Source organism: Tenrec ecaudatus, chromosome 15 (genome assembly GCF_050624435.1).
Source record: "Tenrec ecaudatus isolate mTenEca1 chromosome 15, mTenEca1.hap1, whole genome shotgun sequence".
Classification (NCBI taxonomy): domain Eukaryota; kingdom Metazoa; phylum Chordata; class Mammalia; order Afrosoricida; family Tenrecidae; genus Tenrec; species Tenrec ecaudatus.
Window position 1 is genome coordinate 24,536,820 of NC_134544.1, and position 23,850 is coordinate 24,560,669.

Below are 23,850 nucleotides of genomic sequence, written 5' to 3' on the forward strand. Positions count from 1 at the left end.
ACAGCAGTAACAACCAATTGTACCCAATTCCAGCTCAAAAATTAAAGGTGAGCAAATTTTCTCTTCGATGAGTGTCAACACGGTTCTACAGAAAGCACGGGAGACAGCAGGAGAGTTTTCCATGGAAATTTGAAATATGTGGGATAAAGATCTTGGAATAATATTCTGGAAGAGCTGTAATAAGAGATGAAATGCTTTGCCAATAATATCTGGATGAGACACAATCAAAGGAATGGTTTCCAAGAGGTGGAGGTGGTTCCATTCACAGGAAAGTGGCATGGTCAAGAATACAACTTGTGGCAGCAGCTTATTGGAAGGCTCAAGGCACTTGACGTTGTCATGTATTTATTTATTTTGAAGACCAAATAGCAAGAGCATCTTCTGATTATGAGAGTGTTTTAAGGAAGTAGATACTTTAGCAGAAAAATGCAGAAGAACACATCACCTTCCTATTCCTCTTCCCAAACAAGGATATTTGTGTGAGCATTTTCAGGAGAACTCATTAGTCACTCATGTAACAGTCCTAATGTGGTTCCTGTTGACTTCTTTTTATTTCCTAATCTGGAACCATCTATAGCGGACCCTTTTTGTCAATGAATAATGTGAAAAAGATGGTATCGACAGTTAAATTACCAGGACTCTCATTCTTAAGAGAGGTCTAAATGACTAGTCTCATCTCTTACAAAAGTTCCTTGACCTTGAAAGGGATTCTCTTGAGAACTAAAATTTATATTTTTGCTCTTATGTTTTAATTCGATTTTCTCATGAACTTTTTTGGATTCTTACCAAATACTCCAAAGGAAAGGTTTAATACTGCTGAACAAGAGAACTTAAGACTAAAGTGGAAGATTGGACTACAGTTTTGGTTGAGATTCAATGCATTGAAGATTTGTATTGATAAATATTAGATACATAATTACTTTAGGAAGATACTTTTGGTGGTGTACTTTTCCCCTCGCTTCTTTTGAATAAGAGAAAATAATGTTTTTTAACTGTATGTTTCACTGAAACAATCTATTGTCATTTTATATGAATTCAGACTCCTTGTGTTAGTCTGGGTAGACAACAGAAATGAATCCAGGGAGACTCATCTGTGTATAAGAAAGAGATTTATACACAAGAGCAGGGATGCTCAATACCGCAATCGCGATCTACTAGTCCATCACAAATGTAGTGTGAGTAGATCACATGGCAGTAAAAATATAGACGTAAGCCTATCATCAAACCCGTCACTTAATTGATATACAGCACAGCCAATCAGATGCAATCTTAGGTGTCAACGCATGCGCAAACAACTGCTACAAGTGCAGCAAAAATGACACGCTAAGTTATCCCCAATTTTTAGATCTTGTTTTTCTCTTAAATGTAAGAAAGGGTATTAAAATGAGCTCGGGAGCTGGACCAAGTAAGAAGACAAAAACGTATCACTTTCATATGGAATGGGAGATTTTGACACGACAAGCCGACATTCAGCTGAAGTCTAGAGCACATGAATAGTTCTGGAACTTACGCGCAGAGGGAAAGTACCCAAACATGAGAAAATGTGCTACCTCCTTGACTGCATGATTTGGCTCTACTTATTTATGTGAGTCAGCCTTTGCCCACATAAACATCATTAAGTCCAAGTACCATTCCACCAGGACTGATGATCATGTGGAAGTGTGCTTGAGGCTAGCTGTCAGCAGCTACTGTCCGGACTATGCATCCCTGGCTCATTCCATTCAATGCAAGTCATCAGAGTAAACTCAGGTAATGACAAAAAATGTACATAGTTAATTATGTTGTCTTGTGCAATATGGACTCATGAGGTTTTATGCAAGTTACATAAACATACATTGTACATATTAAGAATTCTCAATGTGTTTATGAATAAATGTAATAAATAAATTAAATTAATATATGTTTTGTATTTTTGTAGTTGGTAGATCATGTTGACTTGATCATTTTATAAGTAGCTTGCATGCTGAAAAAGTGTGAGCACCCCTGCACAAGAGCAAACATTCCAGCCCGGTCCAGATCAAGTCCATACGCCTGATGTTTGCCCCTAAGTCTGATACCCATCTATAAGTTCCTCTTCAGACGCATGAAACACATGCAATGACACCAAATTCAGGAAGATCAGACTAGTTGGTGGAAAGTCTTGTGAATCCAGTGACAGTAGAAGCATCTCAGCACTAGCAGGGCTCTCCATGTGGCTCCTCCAGCTCCCGGGCTCTGGTTGCATCAGTCTAGCTCCATCAGACTCTTCATCAGTAATGTCTCAGAAGGGGTGAGGGGGTGTCCCGCCTCCAGCAAGCTATTTATCAATTTAACTCCTCCAAATGAGGTCACAAAGCTGCAACCTGATTGACAAGCTAATCTCCGCCCTTTCACTCTTCAGTCTCAAATTAACAACAGATTATGTATCTACCACACTCATACTTCTAACAAGAATTCATAATCCAAAGAAAGAGACTTCATTTAAAAATTAAGTAAGTTAATCTACTATATTATGGAATTACAAATATCCATATACGATTTGGATTTTAACTTATCCCTGTCATCCACCTAATCTGGGTAAAGAACCATAAATAATGAAGTTTGCCTATAGAGAGGGTTATCTCAGGGAGTTGAGATACAAAAACAAGTAACTGAAAGAGCTGGCATTTTATACAATATACTTAGCATAGCATCTAACTCTTAGTAGCACTCATTAAACGTTGGCAATTACTTTCATAGATTCTCATGAGTTTAGTGTTTTTTCACCCATCTTTAATTTTGGTGATATAGTTAAGCTGCCATATTGTGCTATTAATCATAAAACTTACAGGCATAAGATTTTCCTGTCTTTAGGAGATTTGCTATCATCATTTGAAGCCAAATATTGAAATATTTAACACCCATGGCTCTTTGAGAAAAAACTGATATCCCGGGACAAGGACTGAGAGGCACACCAGTTCCATTGAGTAGTGGGTGACCCCTCCACCTGGAAAGCCCCTTACACGTGGTGCATGAAGCTCTGTTTAGTTAGATATCCCAAAGCACCATCTCCGAGGGTTGGGGAATACACTAGTCACTGACACTGGTTCTGGGCCAAGCGTTACAAAGACCATCAACCAGGGAGGACCTTTTCAAAAAAGAAAACCTCACTCCCGATTCAGACTCATCACCACCCTATAGGACAAGGCAGAACATCCCTTTGGTTTTCTGATGATGTACTTCTTTACAGGAGTAGAAAACCCCATCTTCCTCCCTCGCTGCAGCTGGTGGTTTCAAACTGCTAGCCTCCCAACCTGTAACCTGTTAGCCACCAGGGCGCCAAGGAAGAAACCTACTAGAGGCATAAAAATAGAGAAAAGTGTTCACAAGAAGTTTGGAGAGGTGGAGGGGTGTGGACACCAGAAGGCTGCAGAGAGAAAATGGCATCAAGTCACGGACAGCAGAGAAGATGGGTTGGAATTGGGTGGGGGACAAGACCCAAAGGCTCACTGAGATGGTGTCCTTTCCAGCCCATAGAGCCCCCACACGCCTACATAGGGATTCTAAGGATGTCCATCTGTGTGAGAGTAAATAACCTCATCTTTCTCCTGTGGAGCTCGTGAGTTTGAATCCCCACGCTAATAGTTAGCAGCCCAGCACATGTGGGAGAGTGCAACCGGACTTTTCGGTAAAGGGGAAACTCAAGCTCATCATGGAGTCAATTCCAAATCATAATGGTCCTATAAGGTGAGGGTGGAACTGCCCCATGGGTTTCTGAGACTGTGAATCTTCGTGGGAGTAGAAAACCTCTCCTTTCTCTAGCGGTGGGTTCTAACTGCTGGCTTTGCTGCCAGTAGTCTAAGGAGTATCCCATACACCACCAGGGCTCCTTGTGAAAAGGACACGAGGCCTTGAAAGAGTTATCATTCTCTGAAACCACCACGGTTTTCATCGTTCAGCAACCTGAAGGCTTTTGTCTATCACTCTCTCCCTTCAGCATCCAAGCATCTCTTAGGATACATTCTTGCATTTCCCAAGAATACTAATATTTAGAAGGTCTACTCTATGGTCAATTTTCACAAACAAAATATAATTTCAAATGATTCCATGCATAATGATTATAAACATTGTAATGAATCTTAGGATAGCTTGATAAAGGACTCGGTTTTCCTTGCAGTTGGGGAAAAAATACTGTCTACATAACAAGCCTATTTCTCCAAATGCTGCTTGAAATTAGGCAGCTAAAAATATATCCCATCTTTTTAAAGCATGTCAAGTGGTTATAATATGTCAAGTTGCTACTTTAAAAATTATTGTGGTATCAAAAATGAAAGATTGGAACCTCAAGTAAGAAACAGGAAATAATAACCAAGGGAGATACTAACAATACAGTATACTGAAATCTCCCCAAACCAGACCCACGGTCACTGAGTCAATTCTGACTCAGAATGATCCTGAATTACAGAGTAGAATTGCCTCATTTTGAAAGCTATCCATCTTTCAGAAAGCAGATGGCCATATCATTTACCTGGAAAGTGCTTGGTAGGTTCAAGCCACTGCAACATCACCAGGTCTCCACCATCAGAGATTCTTTCTCCACATTAATAACTTCCAGAGAGAGAAATAAGGGGACGCATGAGCAGTTCTTTATAATGTAGAAAAATTTTGATCAGAACTAAAAGGCCTTTCTGTTTTAGATGGTCATCTTTTCACTGTGCAAAGATAGAACCAGAGTGTGATTGATTGAGTCAACCACTTCATGCAGTAGACACACCCAAAAAGAGCTTTTCTACTAAGAAAAAGGTAAATGCGGAGCCACGGGGATAACAGTATACTTTATACGGATGTAACAAAGAAAAGGAAAATAAAAATTAAAGCACAGAAGAAGTCAATAAGAAAAGTCAACAAACTCTGTAAAAGTACCCCATTAAACGAAAATGAAAATGTGCTGACAAGTAGAATTATAGTGTCTTTTCAGGGTTATAGGAGACACCCCCCTAGGGAAAGTTGTTAATGTGAACGAACATTTTCCTGGGAAATAATCCTCTCTTCTACCATTCTCCGCCAGATTCTGATTTATCTGAGACATTTTGGTACTATTCTTTTTTTGTTATTTAATTCTGAAAAATAAAGAAATAAGCAGAGATGTAAGAATTCTAAATGAGGCATTTTAGATGCCTTCAAACATATCAACCAATAGCTTATAAAGAAAAGTCACAAGGTCAAGAATGGATAGCTTTCAATTCCACTATCATTTCAGCTGTTAATTGGTATTGTTGGATGGCCCATGACAATTTACTCAACTCTCTAGCCTTATCTCCCAGACTATAAAGTGGATATACTTTTTTTCCAACCCCAACCTTATAACCGTATAATAAGACTTAATAAGATAATGGTTCTTAAGGGATTTCAATAACCTGAATGAGAGAAGCAATAAAACATATCTTATTATCATCAACATATGCATTTTCGAATAATTATTTTAATGGCTCAATTTTCTCCCATAACGAGCACTACAATCTTCACTAATTTAACTGGGGAGTGTCTTTTATGCTTGAGTTACTATACATGAGAATCAAAAGAAAAGGCTTCATCATCCTCTCTCTCTCTCTCTCTCTCTCTCTCTCTCTCTCTCTCTCTCTCTCTCTTTTCTCACCACCACCACCCTTGCTTTCTTTATGCTTTATGCTGCTCCTTAGGCTCTATTTTAGATGCCCTGCCTCCACTCCCATGAACAATGCATTGTTGCCTCCTGTGATTTTCCCCCTGCAGAAATACTGTTACATTAAACATCTCCATGTCTTAAGGTCAAGCGTTTCAGTCTGATGGAAATAGTCCCTGCGGGTTATTAATGTGCCTCCAACAGGCTCTTGTGTGGTTTCCTTTTCTCCTCTAGGTCCTCGGCTGACAAGCCCACATTCAGGACAGTCTCTGTGGAGCTTGTTTTCATCCTGTGTGACTTGAACAGAAGAAAGGACCCAGTGGTGGAAGACCAAAGGACTCGCAGTGCCATTGAAAGAGCAGTCTCTTGGAAGCATTGGAAATGGTCATATATTTCTATGTGTGCCTCTTCAGAAAAAGAGGAAAATGCTCCCAAATATATTATAACACTTAGAAGACAAAATGATGTCCATGATAAAAAGGAAGCCGGTACACACCCCCAATGTCCAGTCATTGCCCACAGAGTTGATGTTGGCATTGTGGAAATAGCTAAGAACAACAACAAAAACAAAAAACCAAACATTTTTTCTGGGGTCAAGATGTACTATGGTTATTGTATACTCAAGTCCAGGGCTTGAGAGGGGTCAAGAGTTGGCAGACATAAGCTCCATTTTATTCCCTGCTAGTGACTTTCTGTGTATTCTTTGGAAGGGCGGTAAACACCTCCGGCTCAATAAACCTTGATTGAGTGTCTCCTAAGCACTAGGTCATGCGGATAGCGTTTGAAAATCTAGAACACAGAACTCATCCCTTGGTTGGGTCTGCCACTACATGTGATGCTGATAGGCATTCTCTAAAGGCTAGTTTCTTCACTCAGGAAGTGGTCATTGGAGGCTCTTATTGGCACTATGTTACAAGGACGATGAGCAAGGGATTACATTGGACCACCTCAGAGCACAAAGCAGGAGATTGTTTACAGCTTAGCAGAAGAGTTAAGTGTGTACTCAAAAAGAAAACAAAGCAATGTGTACAAGAGAGGACAGGAAGTGCCAGGTGGGCTAGGAACACAAGGCCTGGGATCTACTTCTGAAACGCAGCCACTGAAAGCTTTAGAGGTCACAACTACACGTTGTCCAATTTGCTTGGTTTGGACATCTAACCAAGAGGGATTCATTGCCAGAGAAGCATAATGTGTTTGGTGAAAGCAAGGGTCAGCAGGAGTGAGGAGGACCCTCAATTAAACAAGCTGACATGGCAGTCACAACAAGGAACTCAGGCCTGCCAGCGATGGTAAGACTGATACCGGACTTATCAATGTTGGCCTGTTGCACATATGATCATCATGACTCAGCCAACTTGATGGCAGTGATTTCTCTCTCTCTCTCTCTCTCTCTCTCTCTCTCTCTCTCTCTCTCTCTCTATATATATATATATATATATATATATATATATATATATATATATATATATATATGTATATATATATATATATATATATATTCTATCTATCATCTATATGTATATATATATATATATATATATTCTATCTATCATCTATCTATCCTGTTCATAATTATTATGAGCCTTTCCAAACTATTTCATGAGAAGCATACAATCTAAATAAAAGCTGACTCTGGCCTATGCAAGTACAATTTCCAAGAAAAATCCCTTGGGCACCAACCTTGCAACCAATTCATCTCCCCCTGCTGGCCGAACACAGGGTCAGTCTGTAGCTGCCATGGGAGCACCTGGAGATAGGTAGACCCAAAAGGTTATAAACAGAAGGAGTGATCTCTCTTTAGTAATGATCTAATCACTTCAGAGTTGACAGAAGTAAGGTGGCCTTATTGACCATTTTATCCACAGAGACCCCTAAGATCAACTTGCCTGGGCATGTATATGTCTTTTAATTGAACCCTTATTAGTTATATAGTCTCCTTTGGACCAGGGGTTAGAAGACAGGTCCTGTGTGGTTCATTCTTATAACTTACAGGACGAGTCAATTCCTATGTGGATTCCTTAGGGCCTCTATTTTCAGAGGCCACCACTTAGGATACAGTTCACTTAGGAAGTGGCTTCAAGCTGATCCCTCAAGGCAGGTAGGAGGATTTCCATGGGAGTTAGGGCTGAGGGTGGTGGTGCATTTAATTCAGCAGGTTACAATTCTCTTTGAAGACAGTCACTGGAGCTATGTAGAGTACTGAAGGGTGATGAATCCTTAGAAGTCCCTCTTAGTAATTAGGAAGTTAATAAATCAAATTGACAGTATTAATCAATATATAAAGCTATAACATTGACCTCATACTTGAAAAAGGAAAACACCAACTCTTTTATTGTATTTTGAAGCTCTATTCCAAACGACAATAGTAGCTCACACTCTTGCCAAGCTACAATCAATTTACCTGGGATGAACCCCACAATAGTACAATGTCAGCCTGTAATCTGGGAGTTTCAAAAGCTAATCAGAAATCAAAATTTTTAAAAAACCAGGGTAAGGTCTGATTTTAGAAAAGAATGATACTCAACATGGCTGCCCTACTATGAGACACGATGCCCCTCAGTGACTAATACTCAACATGGCTGCCCTGCTACGAGACATGATGCCCTCAGTGACTAATACTCAACATGGCTGGTCCTACTATGAGACATGATGCCCTCAGTGACTAATACTCAACATGGCTGGTCCTACTATGAGACATGATGCCCTCAGTGACTAATACTCAACATGGCTGGTCCTACTATGAGACATGATGCCCCTCAGTGACTAATACTCAACATGGCTGGCCCCGCTATGAGACATGATGCCCCTCAGTGACTAATACTCAACATGGCTGGCCCCGCTATGAGACATGATGCCCCTCAGTGACTAATACTCAACATGGCTGGCCCCGCTATGAGACATGATGCCCCTCAGTGACTAATACTCAACATGGCTGGTCCTACTATGAGACATGATGCCCTCAGTGACTAATACTCAACATGGCTGGTCCTACTATGAGACATGATGCCCCTCAGTGACTAATACTCAACATGGCTGGCCCCGCTATGAGACATGATGCCCCTCAGTGACTAATACTCAACATGGCTGGCCCTACTATGAGACACGATGCCCCTCAGTGACTAATACTCAACATGGCTGGTCCTACTATGAGACACGATGCCCCTCAGTGACTAATACTCAACATGGCTGGCCCCACTATGAGACATGATGCCCCTCAGTGACTAATACTCAACATGGCTGGCCCTACTATGAGACATGATGCCCCTCAGTGACTAATACTCAACATGGCTGGCCCCGCTATGAGACATGATGCCCTCAGTGACTAATACTCAACATGGCTGGTCCTACTATGAGACACGATGCCCCTCAGTGACTAATACTCAACATGGCTGGCCCCGCTATGAGACATGATGCCCCTCAGTGACTAATACTCAACATGGCTGGCCCCGCTATGAGACATGATGCCCCTCAGTGACTAATACTCAACATGGCTGGCCCCGCTATGAGACATGATGCCCCTCAGTGACTAATACTCAACATGGCTGGCCCCGCTATGAGACATGATGCCCCTCAGTGACTAATACTCAACATGGCTGGCCCCGCTATGAGACATGATGCCCCTCAGTGACTAATACTCAACATGGCTGGCCCCGCTATGAGACATGATGCCCCTCAGTGACTAATACTCAACATGGCTGGCCCCGCTATGAGACATGATGCCCTCAGTGACTAATACTCAACATGGCAGGTCCTACTATGAGACATGATGCCCCTCAGTGACTAATACTCAACATGGCTGGCCCCGCTATGAGACATGATGCCCCTCAGTGACTAATACTCAACATGGCTGGCCCCGCTATGAGACATGATGCCCTCAGTGACTAATACTCAACATGGCTGGTCCTACTATGAGACACGATGCCCCTCAGTGACTAATACTCAACATGGCTGGCCCCGCTATGAGACATGATGCCCCTCAGTGACTAATACTCAACATGGCTGGCCCCGCTATGAGACATGATGCCCCTCAGTGACTAATACTCAACATGGCAGGTCCTACTATGAGACATGATGCCCCTCAGTGACTAATACTCAACATGGCTGGCCCCGCTATGAGACATGATGCCCCTCAGTGACTAATACTCAACATGGCTGGCCCCGCTATGAGACATGATGCCCTCAGTGACTAATACTCAACATGGCTGGTCCTACTCTGAGACACGATGCCCCTCAGTGACTAATACTCAACATGGCTGGCCCCGCTATGAGACATGATGCCCCTCAGTGACTAATACTCAACATGGCTGGCCCCGCTATGAGACATGATGCCCCTCAGTGACTAATACTCAACATGGCTGGCCCCGCTATGAGACACGATGCCCCTCAGAGACTAATACTCAACATGGCTGGTCCTACTATGAGACACGATGCCCCTCAGTGACTAATACTCAACATGGCTGGCCCCGCTATGAGACATGATGCCCCTCAGTGACTAATACTCAACATGGCTGGCCCCGCTATGAGACATGATGCCCCTCAGTGACTAATACTCAACATGGCTGGCCCCGCTATGAGACATGATGCCCTCAGTGACTAATACTCAACATGGCAGGTCCTACTATGAGACATGATGCCCCTCAGTGACTAATACTCAACATGGCTGGCCCCGCTATGAGACATGATGCCCCTCAGTGACTAATACTCAACATGGCTGGCCCCGCTATGAGACATGATGCCCTCAGTGACTAATACTCAACATGGCTGGTCCTACTATGAGACACGATGCCCCTCAGTGACTAATACTCAACATGGCTGGCCCCGCTATGAGACATGATGCCCCTCAGTGACTAATACTCAACATGGCTGGCCCCGCTATGAGACATGATGCCCCTCAGTGACTAATACTCAACATGGCAGGTCCTACTATGAGACATGATGCCCCTCAGTGACTAATACTCAACATGGCTGGCCCCGCTATGAGACATGATGCCCCTCAGTGACTAATACTCAACATGGCTGGCCCCGCTATGAGACATGATGCCCTCAGTGACTAATACTCAACATGGCTGGTCCTACTATGAGACACGATGCCCCTCAGTGACTAATACTCAACATGGCTGGCCCCGCTATGAGACATGATGCCCCTCAGTGACTAATACTCAACATGGCTGGCCCCGCTATGAGACATGATGCCCCTCAGTGACTAATACTCAACATGGCTGGCCCCGCTATGAGACATGATGCCCCTCAGTGACTAATACTCAACATGGCAGGTCCTACTATGAGACATGATGCCCCTCAGTGACTAATACTCAACATGGCTGGCCCCGCTATGAGACATGATGCCCCTCAGTGACTAATACTCAACATGGCTGGCCCCGCTATGAGACATGATGCCCTCAGTGACTAATACTCAACATGGCTGGTCCTACTATGAGACACGATGCCCCTCAGTGACTAATACTCAACATGGCTGGCCCCGCTATGAGACATGATGCCCCTCAGTGACTAATACTCAACATGGCTGGCCCCGCTATGAGACATGATGCCCCTCAGTGACTAATACTCAACATGGCTGGCCCCGCTATGAGACATGATGCCCTCAGTGACTAATACTCAACATGGCAGGTCCTACTATGAGACATGATGCCCCTCAGTGACTAATACTCAACATGGCTGGCCCCGCTATGAGACATGATGCCCCTCAGTGACTAATACTCAACATGGCTGGCCCCGCTATGAGACATGATGCCCTCAGTGACTAATACTCAACATGGCAGGTCCTACTATGAGACATGATGCCCCTCAGTGACTAATACTCAACATGGCTGGCCCCGCTATGAGACATGATGCCCCTCAGTGACTAATACTCAACATGGCTGGCCCCGCTATGAGACATGATGCCCTCAGTGACTAATACTCAACATGGCTGGTCCTACTATGAGACACGATGCCCCTCAGTGACTAATACTCAACATGGCTGGCCCCGCTATGAGACATGATGCCCCTCAGTGACTAATACTCAACATGGCTGGCCCCGCTATGAGACATGATGCCCCTCAGTGACTAATACTCAACATGGCAGGTCCTACTATGAGACATGATGCCCCTCAGTGACTAATACTCAACATGGCTGGCCCCGCTATGAGACATGATGCCCCTCAGTGACTAATACTCAACATGGCTGGCCCCGCTATGAGACATGATGCCCTCAGTGACTAATACTCAACATGGCTGGTCCTACTATGAGACACGATGCCCCTCAGTGACTAATACTCAACATGGCTGGCCCCGCTATGAGACATGATGCCCCTCAGTGACTAATACTCAACATGGCAGGTCCTACTATGAGACATGATGCCCCTCAGTGACTAATCCTCAACATGGCTGGCCCCGCTATGAGACATGATGCCCCTCAGTGACTAATACTCAACATGGCTGGCCCCGCTATGAGACATGATGCCCTCAGTGACTAATACTCAACATGGCTGGTCCTACTATGAGACACGATGCCCCTCAGTGACTAATACTCAACATGGCTGGCCCCGCTATGAGACATGATGCCCCTCAGTGACTAATACTCAACATGGCTGGCCCCGCTATGAGACATGATGCCCCTCAGTGACTAATACTCAACATGGCTGGCCCCGCTATGAGACACGATGCCCCTCAGTGACTAATACTCAACATGGCTGGCCCCGCTATGAGACATGATGCCCCTCAGTGACTAATACTCAACATGGCTGGCCCCACTATGAGACATGATGCCCCTCAGTGACTAATACTCAACATGGCTGGCCCCGCTATGAGACATGATGCCCTCAGTGACTAATACTCAACATGGCTGGTCCTACTATGAGACATGATGCCCCTCAGTGACTAATACTCAACATGGCTGGCCCCGCTATGAGACATGATGCCCCTCAGTGACTAATACTCAACATGGCTGGCCCCGCTATGAGACATGATGCCCTCAGTGACTAATACTCAACATGGCTGGTCCTACTATGAGACATGATGCCCCTCAGTGACTAATACTCAACATGGCTGGCCCCGCTATGAGACATGATGCCCCTCAGTGACTAATACTCAACATGGCTGGCCCTACTATGAGACACGATGCCCCTCAGTGACTAATACTCAACATGGCTGGTCCTACTATGAGACACGATGCCCCTCAGTGACTAATACTCAACATGGCTGGCCCCACTATGAGACATGATGCCCCTCAGTGACTAATACTCAACATGGCTGGCCCTACTATGAGACATGATGCCCCTCAGTGACTAATACTCAACATGGCTGGCCCCGCTATGAGACATGATGCCCTCAGTGACTAATACTCAACATGGCTGGTCCTACTATGAGACACGATGCCCCTCAGTGACTAATACTCAACATGGCTGGCCCCGCTATGAGACATGATGCCCCTCAGTGACTAATACTCAACATGGCTGGCCCCGCTATGAGACATGATGCCCCTCAGTGACTAATACTCAACATGGCTGGCCCCGCTATGAGACATGATGCCCCTCAGTGACTAATACTCAACATGGCTGGCCCCGCTATGAGACATGATGCCCCTCAGTGACTAATACTCAACATGGCTGGCCCCGCTATGAGACATGATGCCCCTCAGTGACTAATACTCAACATGGCTGGCCCCGCTATGAGACATGATGCCCCTCAGTGACTAATACTCAACATGGCTGGCCCCGCTATGAGACATGATGCCCCTCAGTGACTAATACTCAACATGGCTGGCCCCGCTATGAGACATGATGCCCTCAGTGACTAATACTCAACATGGCTGGTCCTACTCTGAGACATGATGCCCCTCAGTGACTAATACTCAACATGGCTGGCCCCGCTATGAGACATGATGCCCCTCAGTGACTAATACTCAACATGGCTGGCCCCGCTATGAGACATGATGCCCTCAGTGACTAATACTCAACATGGCTGGTCCTACTATGAGACACGATGCCCCTCAGTGACTAATACTCAACATGGCTGGCCCCGCTATGAGACATGATGCCCCTCAGTGACTAATACTCAACATGGCTGGCCCCGCTATGAGACATGATGCCCCTCAGTGACTAATACTCAACATGGCAGGTCCTACTATGAGACATGATGCCCCTCAGTGACTAATACTCAACATGGCTGGCCCCGCTATGAGACATGATGCCCCTCAGTGACTAATACTCAACATGGCTGGCCCCGCTATGAGACATGATGCCCTCAGTGACTAATACTCAACATGGCTGGTCCTACTATGAGACACGATGCCCCTCAGTGACTAATACTCAACATGGCTGGCCCCGCTATGAGACATGATGCCCCTCAGTGACTAATACTCAACATGGCTGGCCCCGCTATGAGACATGATGCCCCTCAGTGACTAATACTCAACATGGCTGGCCCCGCTATGAGACACGATGCCCCTCAGTGACTAATACTCAACATGGCTGGCCCCGCTATGAGACATGATGCCCCTCAGTGACTAATACTCAACATGGCTGGCCCCGCTATGAGACATGATGCCCCTCAGTGACTAATACTCAACATGGCTGGCCCCGCTATGAGACATGATGCCCTCAATGACTAATACTCAACATGGCTGGTCCTACTATGAGACATGATGCCCCTCAGTGACTAATACTCAACATGGCTGGCCCCACTATGAGACATGATGCCCCTCAGTGACTAATACTCAACATGGCTGGCCCCACTATGAGACATGATGCCCCTCAGTGACTAATACTCAACATGGCTGGCCCCGCTATGAGACATGATGCCCTCAGTGACTAATACTCAACATGGCTGGTCCTACTATGAGACATGATGCCCCTCAGTGACTAATACTCAACATGGCTGGCCCCGCTATGAGACATGATGCCCCTCAGTGACTAATACTCAACATGGCTGGTCCTACTATGAGACATGATGCCCTCAGTGACTAATACTCAACATGGCTGGCCCCACTATGAGACATGATGCCCCTCAGTGACAAATACTCAACATGGCTGGCCCCGCTATGAGACATGATGCCCCTCAGTGACTAATACTCAACATGGCTGGCCCCGCTATGAGACATGATGCCCTCAGTGACTAATACTCAACATGGCTGGCCCCGCTATGAGACATGATGCCCCTCAGTGACTAATACTCAACATGGCTGGCCCCGCTATGAGACATGATGCCCTCAGTGACTAATACTCAACATGGCTGGCCCCGCTATGAGACACGATGCCCCTCAGTGACTAATACTCAACATGGCTGGTCCTACTATGAGACATGATGCCCCTCAGTGACTAATACTCAACATGGCTGGCCCCGCTATGAGACACGATGCCCCTCAGTGACTAATACTCAACATGGCTGGTCCTACTATGAGACATGATGCCCCTCAGTGACTAATACTCAACATGGCTGGTCCTACTATGAGACATGATGCCCCTCAGTGACTAATACTCAACATGGCTGGCCCCGCTATGAGACAAGATGCCCCTCAGTGACTAATACTCAACATGGCTGGCCCCGCTATGAGACACGATGCCCCTCAGTGACTAATACTCAACATGGCTGGCCCCACTATGAGACATGATGCCCCTCAGTGACTAATACTCAACATGGCTGGCCCCGCTATGAGACATGATGCCCCTCAGTGACTAATACTCAACATGGCTGGTCCCGCTATGAGACATGATGGCCCTCAGTGACTAATACTCAACATGGCTGGCCCCGCTATGAGACATGATGCCCCTCAGTGACTAATACTCAACATGGCTGGCCCCACTATGAGACATGATGCCCTCAGTGACTAATACTCAACATGGCTGGTCCTACTATGAGACATGATGCCCCTCAGTGACTAATACTCAACATGGCTGGCCCCGCTATGAGACACGATGCCCCTCAGTGACTAATACTCAACATGGCTGGCCCTACTATGAGACACGATGCCCCTCAGTGACTAATACTCAACATGGCTGGTCCTACTATGAGACACGATGCCCCTCAGTGACTAATACTCAACATGGCTGGCCCCACTATGAGACACGATGCCCCTCAGTGACTAATACTCAACATGGCTGGCCCTACTATGAGACACGATGCCCCTCAGTGACTAATACTCAACATGGCTGGCCCCGCTATGAGACATGATGCCCTCAGTGACTAATACTCAACATGGCTGGTCCTACTATGAGACACGATGCCCCTCAGTGACTAATACTCAACATGGCTGGCCCCGCTATGAGACATGATGCCCCTCAGTGACTAATACTCAACATGGCTGGCCCCGCCATGAGACATGATGCCCCTCAGTGACTAATACTCAACATGGCTGGCCCCGCTATGAGACATGATGCCCCTCACTGACTAATACTCAACATGGCTGGCCCCGCTATGAGACATGATGCCCCTCAGTGACTAATACTCAACATGGCTGGCCCCGCTATGAGACATGATGCCCCTCAGTGACTAATACTCAACATGGCTGGCCCCGCTATGAGACATGATGCCCCTCAGTGACTAGTACTCAACATGGCTGGCCCCGCGATGAGACATGATGCCCCTCAGTGACTAATACTCAACATGGCTGGCCCCGCTATGAGACATGATGCCCTCAGTGACTAATACTCAACATGGCTGGTCCTACTATGAGACATGATGCCCCTCAGTGACTAATACTCAACATGGCTGGCCCCGCTATGAGACATGATGCCCCTCAGTGACTAATACTCAACATGGCTGGCCCCGCTATGAGACATGATGCCCTCAGTGACTAATACTCAACATGGCTGGTCCTACTATGAGACACGATGCCCCTCAGTGACTAATACTCAACATGGCTGGCCCCGCTATGAGACATGATGCCCCTCAGTGACTAATACTCAACATGGCTGGCCCCGCTATGAGACATGATGCCCCTCAGTGACTAATACTCAACATGGCAGGTCCTACTATGAGACATGATGCCCCTCAGTGACTAATACTCAACATGGCTGGCCCCGCTATGAGACATGATGCCCCTCAGTGACTAATACTCAACATGGCTGGCCCCGCTATGAGACATGATGCCCTCAGTGACTAATACTCAACATGGCTGGTCCTACTATGAGACACGATGCCCCTCAGTGACTAATACTCAACATGGCTGGCCCCGCTATGAGACATGATGCCCCTCAGTGACTAATACTCAACATGGCTGGCCCCGCTATGAGACATGATGCCCCTCAGTGACTAATACTCAACATGGCTGGCCCCGCTATGAGACACGATGCCCCTCAGTGACTAATACTCAACATGGCTGGCCCCGCTATGAGACATGATGCCCCTCAGTGACTAATACTCAACATGGCTGGCCCCGCTATGAGACATGATGCCCCTCAGTGACTAATACTCAACATGGCTGGCCCCGCTATGAGACATGATGCCCTCAATGACTAATACTCAACATGGCTGGTCCTACTATGAGACATGATGCCCCTCAGTGACTAATACTCAACATGGCTGGCCCCACTATGAGACATGATGCCCCTCAGTGACTAATACTCAACATGGCTGGCCCCACTATGAGACATGATGCCCCTCAGTGACTAATACTCAACATGGCTGGCCCCGCTATGAGACATGATGCCCTCAGTGACGAATACTCAACATGGCTGGTCCTACTATGAGACATGATGCCCCTCAGTGACTAATACTCAACATGGCTGGCCCCGCTATGAGACATGATGCCCCTCAGTGACTAATACTCAACATGGCTGGTCCTACTATGAGACATGATGCCCTCAGTGACTAATACTCAACATGGCTGGCCCCACTATGAGACATGATGCCCCTCAGTGACAAATACTCAACATGGCTGGCCCCGCTATGAGACATGATGCCCCTCAGTGACTAATACTCAACATGGCTGGCCCCGCTATGAGACATGATGCCCCTCAGTGACTAATACTCAACATGGCTGGCCCCGCTATGAGACATGATGCCCCTCAGTGACTAATACTCAACATGGCTGGTCCTACTATGAGACATGATGCCCTCAGTGACTAATACTCAACATGGCTGGCCCCGCTATGAGACATGATGCCCCTCAGTGACTAATACTCAACATGGCTGGCCCCGCTATGAGACACGATGCCCCTCAGTGACTAATACTCAACATGGCTGGTCCTACTATGAGACATGATGCCCCTCAGTGACTAATACTCAACATGGCTGGCCCCGCTATGAGACACGATGCCCCTCAGTGACTAATACTCAACATGGCTGGTCCTACTATGAGACATGATGCCCCTCAGTGACTAATACTCAACATGGCTGGTCCTACTATGAGACATGATGCCCCTCAGTGACTAATACTCAACATGGCTGGCCCCGCTATGAGACATGATGCCCCTCAGTGACTAATACTCAACATGGCTGGCCCCGCTATGAGACACGATGCCCCTCAGTGACTAATACTCAACATGGCTGGCCCCACTATGAGACATGATGCCCCTCAGTGACTAATACTCAACATGGCTGGCCCCGCTATGAGACATGATGCCCCTCAGTGACTAATACTCAACATGGCTGGTCCCGCTATGAGACATGATGGCCCTCAGTGACTAATACTCAACATGGCTGGCCCCGCTATGAGACATGATGCCCCTCAGTGACTAATACTCAACATGGCTGGCCCCACTATGAGACATGATGCCCTCAGTGACTAATAGTCAACATGGCTGGTCCTACTATGAGACATGATGCCCCTCAGTGACTAATACTCAACATGGCTGGCCCCGCTATGAGACACGATGCCCCTCAGTGACTAATACTCAACATGGCTGGCCCTACTATGAGACACGATGCCCCTCAGTGACTAATACTCAACATGGCTGGTCCTACTATGAGACACGATGCCCCTCAGTGACTAATACTCAACATGGCTGGCCCCACTATGAGACACGATGCCCCTCAGTGACTAATACTCAACATGGCTGGCCCTACTATGAGACACGATGCCCCTCAGTGACTAATACTCAACATGGCTGGCCCCGCTATGAGACATGATGCCCTCAGTGACTAATACTCAACATGGCTGGTCCTACTATGAGACACGATGCCCCTCAGTGACTAATACTCAACATGGCTGGCCCCGCTATGAGACATGATGCCCCTCAGTGACTAATACTCAACATGGCTGGCCCCGCCATGAGACATGATGCCCCTCAGTGACTAATACTCAACATGGCTGGCCCCGCTATGAGACATGATGCCCCTCACTGACTAATACTCAACATGGCTGGCCCCGCTATGAGACATGATGCCCCTCAGTGACTAATACTCAACATGGCTGGCCCCGCTATGAGACATGATGCCCCTCAGTGACTAATACTCAACATGGCTGGCCCCGCTATGAGACATGATGCCCCTCAGTGACTAATACTCAACATGGCTGGCCCCGCGATGAGACATGATGCCCCTCAGTGACTAATACTCAACATGGCTGGCCCCGCTATGAGACATGATGCCCTCAGTGACTAATACTCAACATGGCTGGTCCTACTATGAGACATGATGCCCCTCAGTGACTAATACTCAACATGGCTGGCCCCACTATGAGACATGATGCCCCTCAGTGACTAATACTCAACATGGCTGGCCCCGCTATGAGACATGATGCCCCTCAGTGACTAATACTCAACATGGCTGGCCCCGCTATGAGACATGATGCCCTCAGTGACTAATACTCAACATGGCTGGTCCTACTATGAGACACGATGCCCCTCAGTGACTAATACTCAACATGGCTGGCCCCGCTATGAGACATGATGCCCCTCAGTGACTAATACTCAACATGGCTGGCCCCGCTATGAGACATGATGCCCCTCAGTGACTAATACTCAACATGGCTGGCCCCGCTATGAGACACGATGCCCCTCAGTGACTAATACTCAACATGGCTGGCCCCGCTATGAGACACGATGCCCCTCAGTGACTAATACTCAACATGGCTGGCCCCGCTATGAGACATGATGCCCCTCAGTGACTAATACTCAACATGGCTGGCCCCGCTATGAGACATGATGCCCCTCAGTGACTAATACTCAACATGGCTGGCCCCGCTATGAGACATGATGCCCTCAGTGACTAATACTCAACATGGCTGGCCCCACTATGAGACATGATGCCCCTCAGTGACTAATACTCAACATGGCTGGCCCCGCTATGAGACATGATGCCCTCAGTGACTAATACTCAACATGGCTGGTCCTACTATGAGACATGATGCCCCTCAGTGACTAATACTCAACATGGCTGGCCCCGCTATGAGACATGATGCCCCTCAGTGACTAATACTCAACATGGCTGGTCCCACTATGAGACATGATGCCCTCAGTGACTAATACTCAACATGGCTGGCCCCACTATGAGACATGATGCCCCTCAGTGACTAATACTCAACATGGCTGGCCCCGCTATGAGACATGATGCCCCTCAGTGACTAATACTCAACATGGCTGGCCCCGCTATGAGACATGATGCCCCTCAGTGACTAATACTCAACATGGCTGGCCCCGCTATGAGACATGATGCCCCTCAGTGACTAATACTCAACATGGCTGGTCCTACTATGAGACATGATGCCCTCAGTTACTAATACTCAACATGGCTGGCCCCGCTATGAGACACGATGCCCCTCAGTGACTAATACTCAACATGGCTGGCCCCGCTATGAGACACGATGCCCCTCAGTGACTAATACTCAACATGGCTGGCCCCGCTATGAGACACGATGCCCCTCAGTGACTAATATTCAACATGGCTGGCCCCGCTATGAGACATGATGCCCCTTAGTGACTAATACTCAACATGGCTGGCCCCGCTATGAGACATGATGCCCCTCAGTGACTAATACTCAACATGGCTAGCCCCGCTATGAGACATGATGCCCCTCAGTGACTAATACTCAACATGGCTAGCCCCGCTATGAGACATGATGCCCCTCAGTGACTAATACTCAACATGGCTGGCCCCGCTATGAGACATGATGCCCCTCAGTGACTAATACTCAACATGGCTGGCCCTGCTATGAGACATGATGCCCCTCAGTGACTAATACTCAACATGGCTGGCCCTACTATGAGACATGATGCCCCTCAGTGACTAATACTCAACATGGCTAGCCACGCTATGAGACACGATGCCCCTCAGTGACTAATACTCAACATGGCTGGCCCCGCTATGAGACACGATGCCCCTCAGTGACTAATACTCAACATGGCTGGCCCCGCTATGAGACACGATGCCCCTCAGTGACTAATACTCAACATGGCTGGCCCCGCTATGAGACATGATGCCCCTCAGTGACTAATACTCAACATGGCTGGCCCCGCTATGAGACATGATGCCCCTCAGTGACTAATACTCAACATGGCTGGCCCCGCTATGAGACATGATGCCTCTCAGTGACTAATACTCAACATGGCTGGCCCCGCTATGAGACATGATGCCCCTCAGTGACTAATACTCAACATGGCTGGCCCCGCTATGAGACATGATGCCCCTCAGTGACTAATACTCAACATGGCTGGCCCCACTATGAGACATGATGCCCCTCAGTGACTTATACTCAACATGGCTGGCCCCGCTATGAGACATGATGCCCCTCAGTGACTAAGGGCGATACAGGGGACAGCACCGGAGACACAGTGTGGGAATTGCACCTGACCTGATCCCACCACACCGAGGCAAAGCACTGGGGGAATGCAGCGGAACAGCAAGGGAATGGAGTGGCAAGGTCCCCAGGGAATGCTGAAAGTGGACTTTGGGGCCAGGGCGTGGTGCCCCAACAGACTGGACTGGAAAACGCTCCTAAGGGCCAGCAAACAATCCTTGAACTAACTACAAGCATTTCTCTTGTGAACTGTTTTGTTCTGTTGTCAGTGGTTTGTTTTTGTTGTTTTATTGTCTGGTTGTATACTGTTGTTTTGTTTTCCTCTGTCTTGTTTTCGTGCATGTTAGTGTCTCCACAGGTCTGTCTGAATAGGACAGGCTGGATGAACTATCTGGAGGAAAAACAATGGGACCGACAGTTCCAGGGGGACTTGGGGTGGGGGGTAGGGGGAGTAAGGAAGTGGTGTTAACAAGCCCAGGGACAAGGGAAAAACATAGGACCCCAAATGGTAGAGAAGGGGGAGTGGCAGGCCTGGTGGGAAATGATCAAGGGTAAGGTTGCTTAGAGAAGAGGTATACTCTAGCCAGGTGGCGATGAAGCATGGTAGTAGGGCAGGAGGAAAGTCAAGGGAGATGGAGGAAAGAGCTAGGAGTCAAAGGGCATTCATGGAGGTCTAGACAAAGACATGTATATGCAAATATATATAGGAGGATGGGGAAATAGATCTATGTGTCTATATTTATAGGTCAAGTATTAAGGTGGCGGAAGGACCTTGGGCCTCTACTCAAACACTCCCTCAATGCATGAATACTTTCTTTTATTAAATTGGAACTCTATGATGCTCACTCTCCCGACACAACGGCTGGAGCCAAAATGGGTGAACAAGTAAATGTGGTGAAGAAAGCTGATGGTGCCCGGCTATCAAAAGAGATAGTGACTGGGGTCTTAAAGGCTTGAAGATAAACAAGTGGCCATCTAGCTCAGAAGCAACAAAGTCCACATGGAAGAACACACCAGCCTGTGTGATCGAGTGGTCCCAAAGGGATCAGTTACCAGGCATCAAAGAACAAAAAATCATATCATTGACTGCACACCTCCATGATAGGATTGCTGAAGACAAATGGGTGCATAAGCAAATGTGGTGAAGAAAGCTGATGGTGCCCGGCTATCAAAAGAGATAGTGTCTGGGGTCTTAAAGGCTTGAAGGTGAACAAGCGGCCATCTAGCTCAGAAGCAAATAAGCCCACATGGAAGAAGTACACCGGCCAGTGCGATCACGAGGTGCCAAGGGACCAGGTATAAGGCATCATGCAAAAAAAAAAACAAAACCCAACGATATAAGTGTGTGTATGTATGTGTATATATGTGTATATGTATATGTGTATATATACCATATTAAATGAAGGGGGAAGTGCAGAGTGGAGACCCAAGGCCCAAGTGTCGGCCAATGGAGATCCCCTCATAGAGGGGTTTAGGAGAGGAGATGGGTTAATTAGGGTGCGAGGTAGTACCGATGAAGAACACAGCTTTCCCCCAGATCCTGGATGCTTCCTCCCACCAACTACCATGATCTGAATTCTACCTTGCAGGCCTGGATAGGACAGAGGCTGTACACTGGTACATATGAGGGCTGGAGGTACAGGGAATCCAGGGTGGATGATACCTTCATGACCAAGGGTGTGAGGGACGATGTTGGGAGAGTGGAGGGTGAGTGGGTTGGAAAGGGGGAACTGATTACAAGGATCCACATGTGACCTCTTCCCTGGGAGAGGGACAGCAGAGAAGGGGGGAAGGGAGACTCCGGATAGGGCAAGATATGACAAAATATGAGGGAGGGGGGAAAGGGGAGGGAGGGGAAAAAAAAAGAGGACCTGATGCAAGGGGCTTAAGTGGAGAGCAAATGCCTTGAGAATGATTGGGGCAGGGAATGCATGGATGTGCTTTATACAATTGATGTATGTATATGTATGGATGGTGATAAAAGTTGTATGAGTCCCTAATAAAATGTAAAAAAAGAAAAGAGGAGAAAAAAATGATTAGGGCAAAGACTGTACAGATGTGCTTTATACAATTGATGTATGTATATGTATGAACTGTGATAAGAATCGTATGAGCCCCTAATAAATTGTTAAAATTATTTTTAAAAAAAGAGAGAGAAAAAAATAAATTAAAAAAAAAGAAAAAGAAAAAAAAGAGCTGTAAGGGATCCCAATAAAATGATTTATTAAAAATTTAATAAATAAATGTTAAAAGAATCAAAAAAATAAAAAAATTAAAAAGAAAAGAATAATACTCTGCTTTGAAATTTTATAGTGATGATAAAAATAATTTAAAGAAGTTTCCAGCACCTTTTTCTAAAGGAACTCAAAGTACATAGCAAGCATCAACTTATTGTTCCTAAAAGTACTTCCAGTGGAAGAAGAGGAAGCAATTATTGAGTGGTAAGGACTCAGCAGACAGCTTCTTTATTTAAAAAATGGCTCATTTTACTCAAGTTCATTAATTTGGAAATCATCCTTAAGCTATAAATCCAACATTGGGGTGACTCATGACA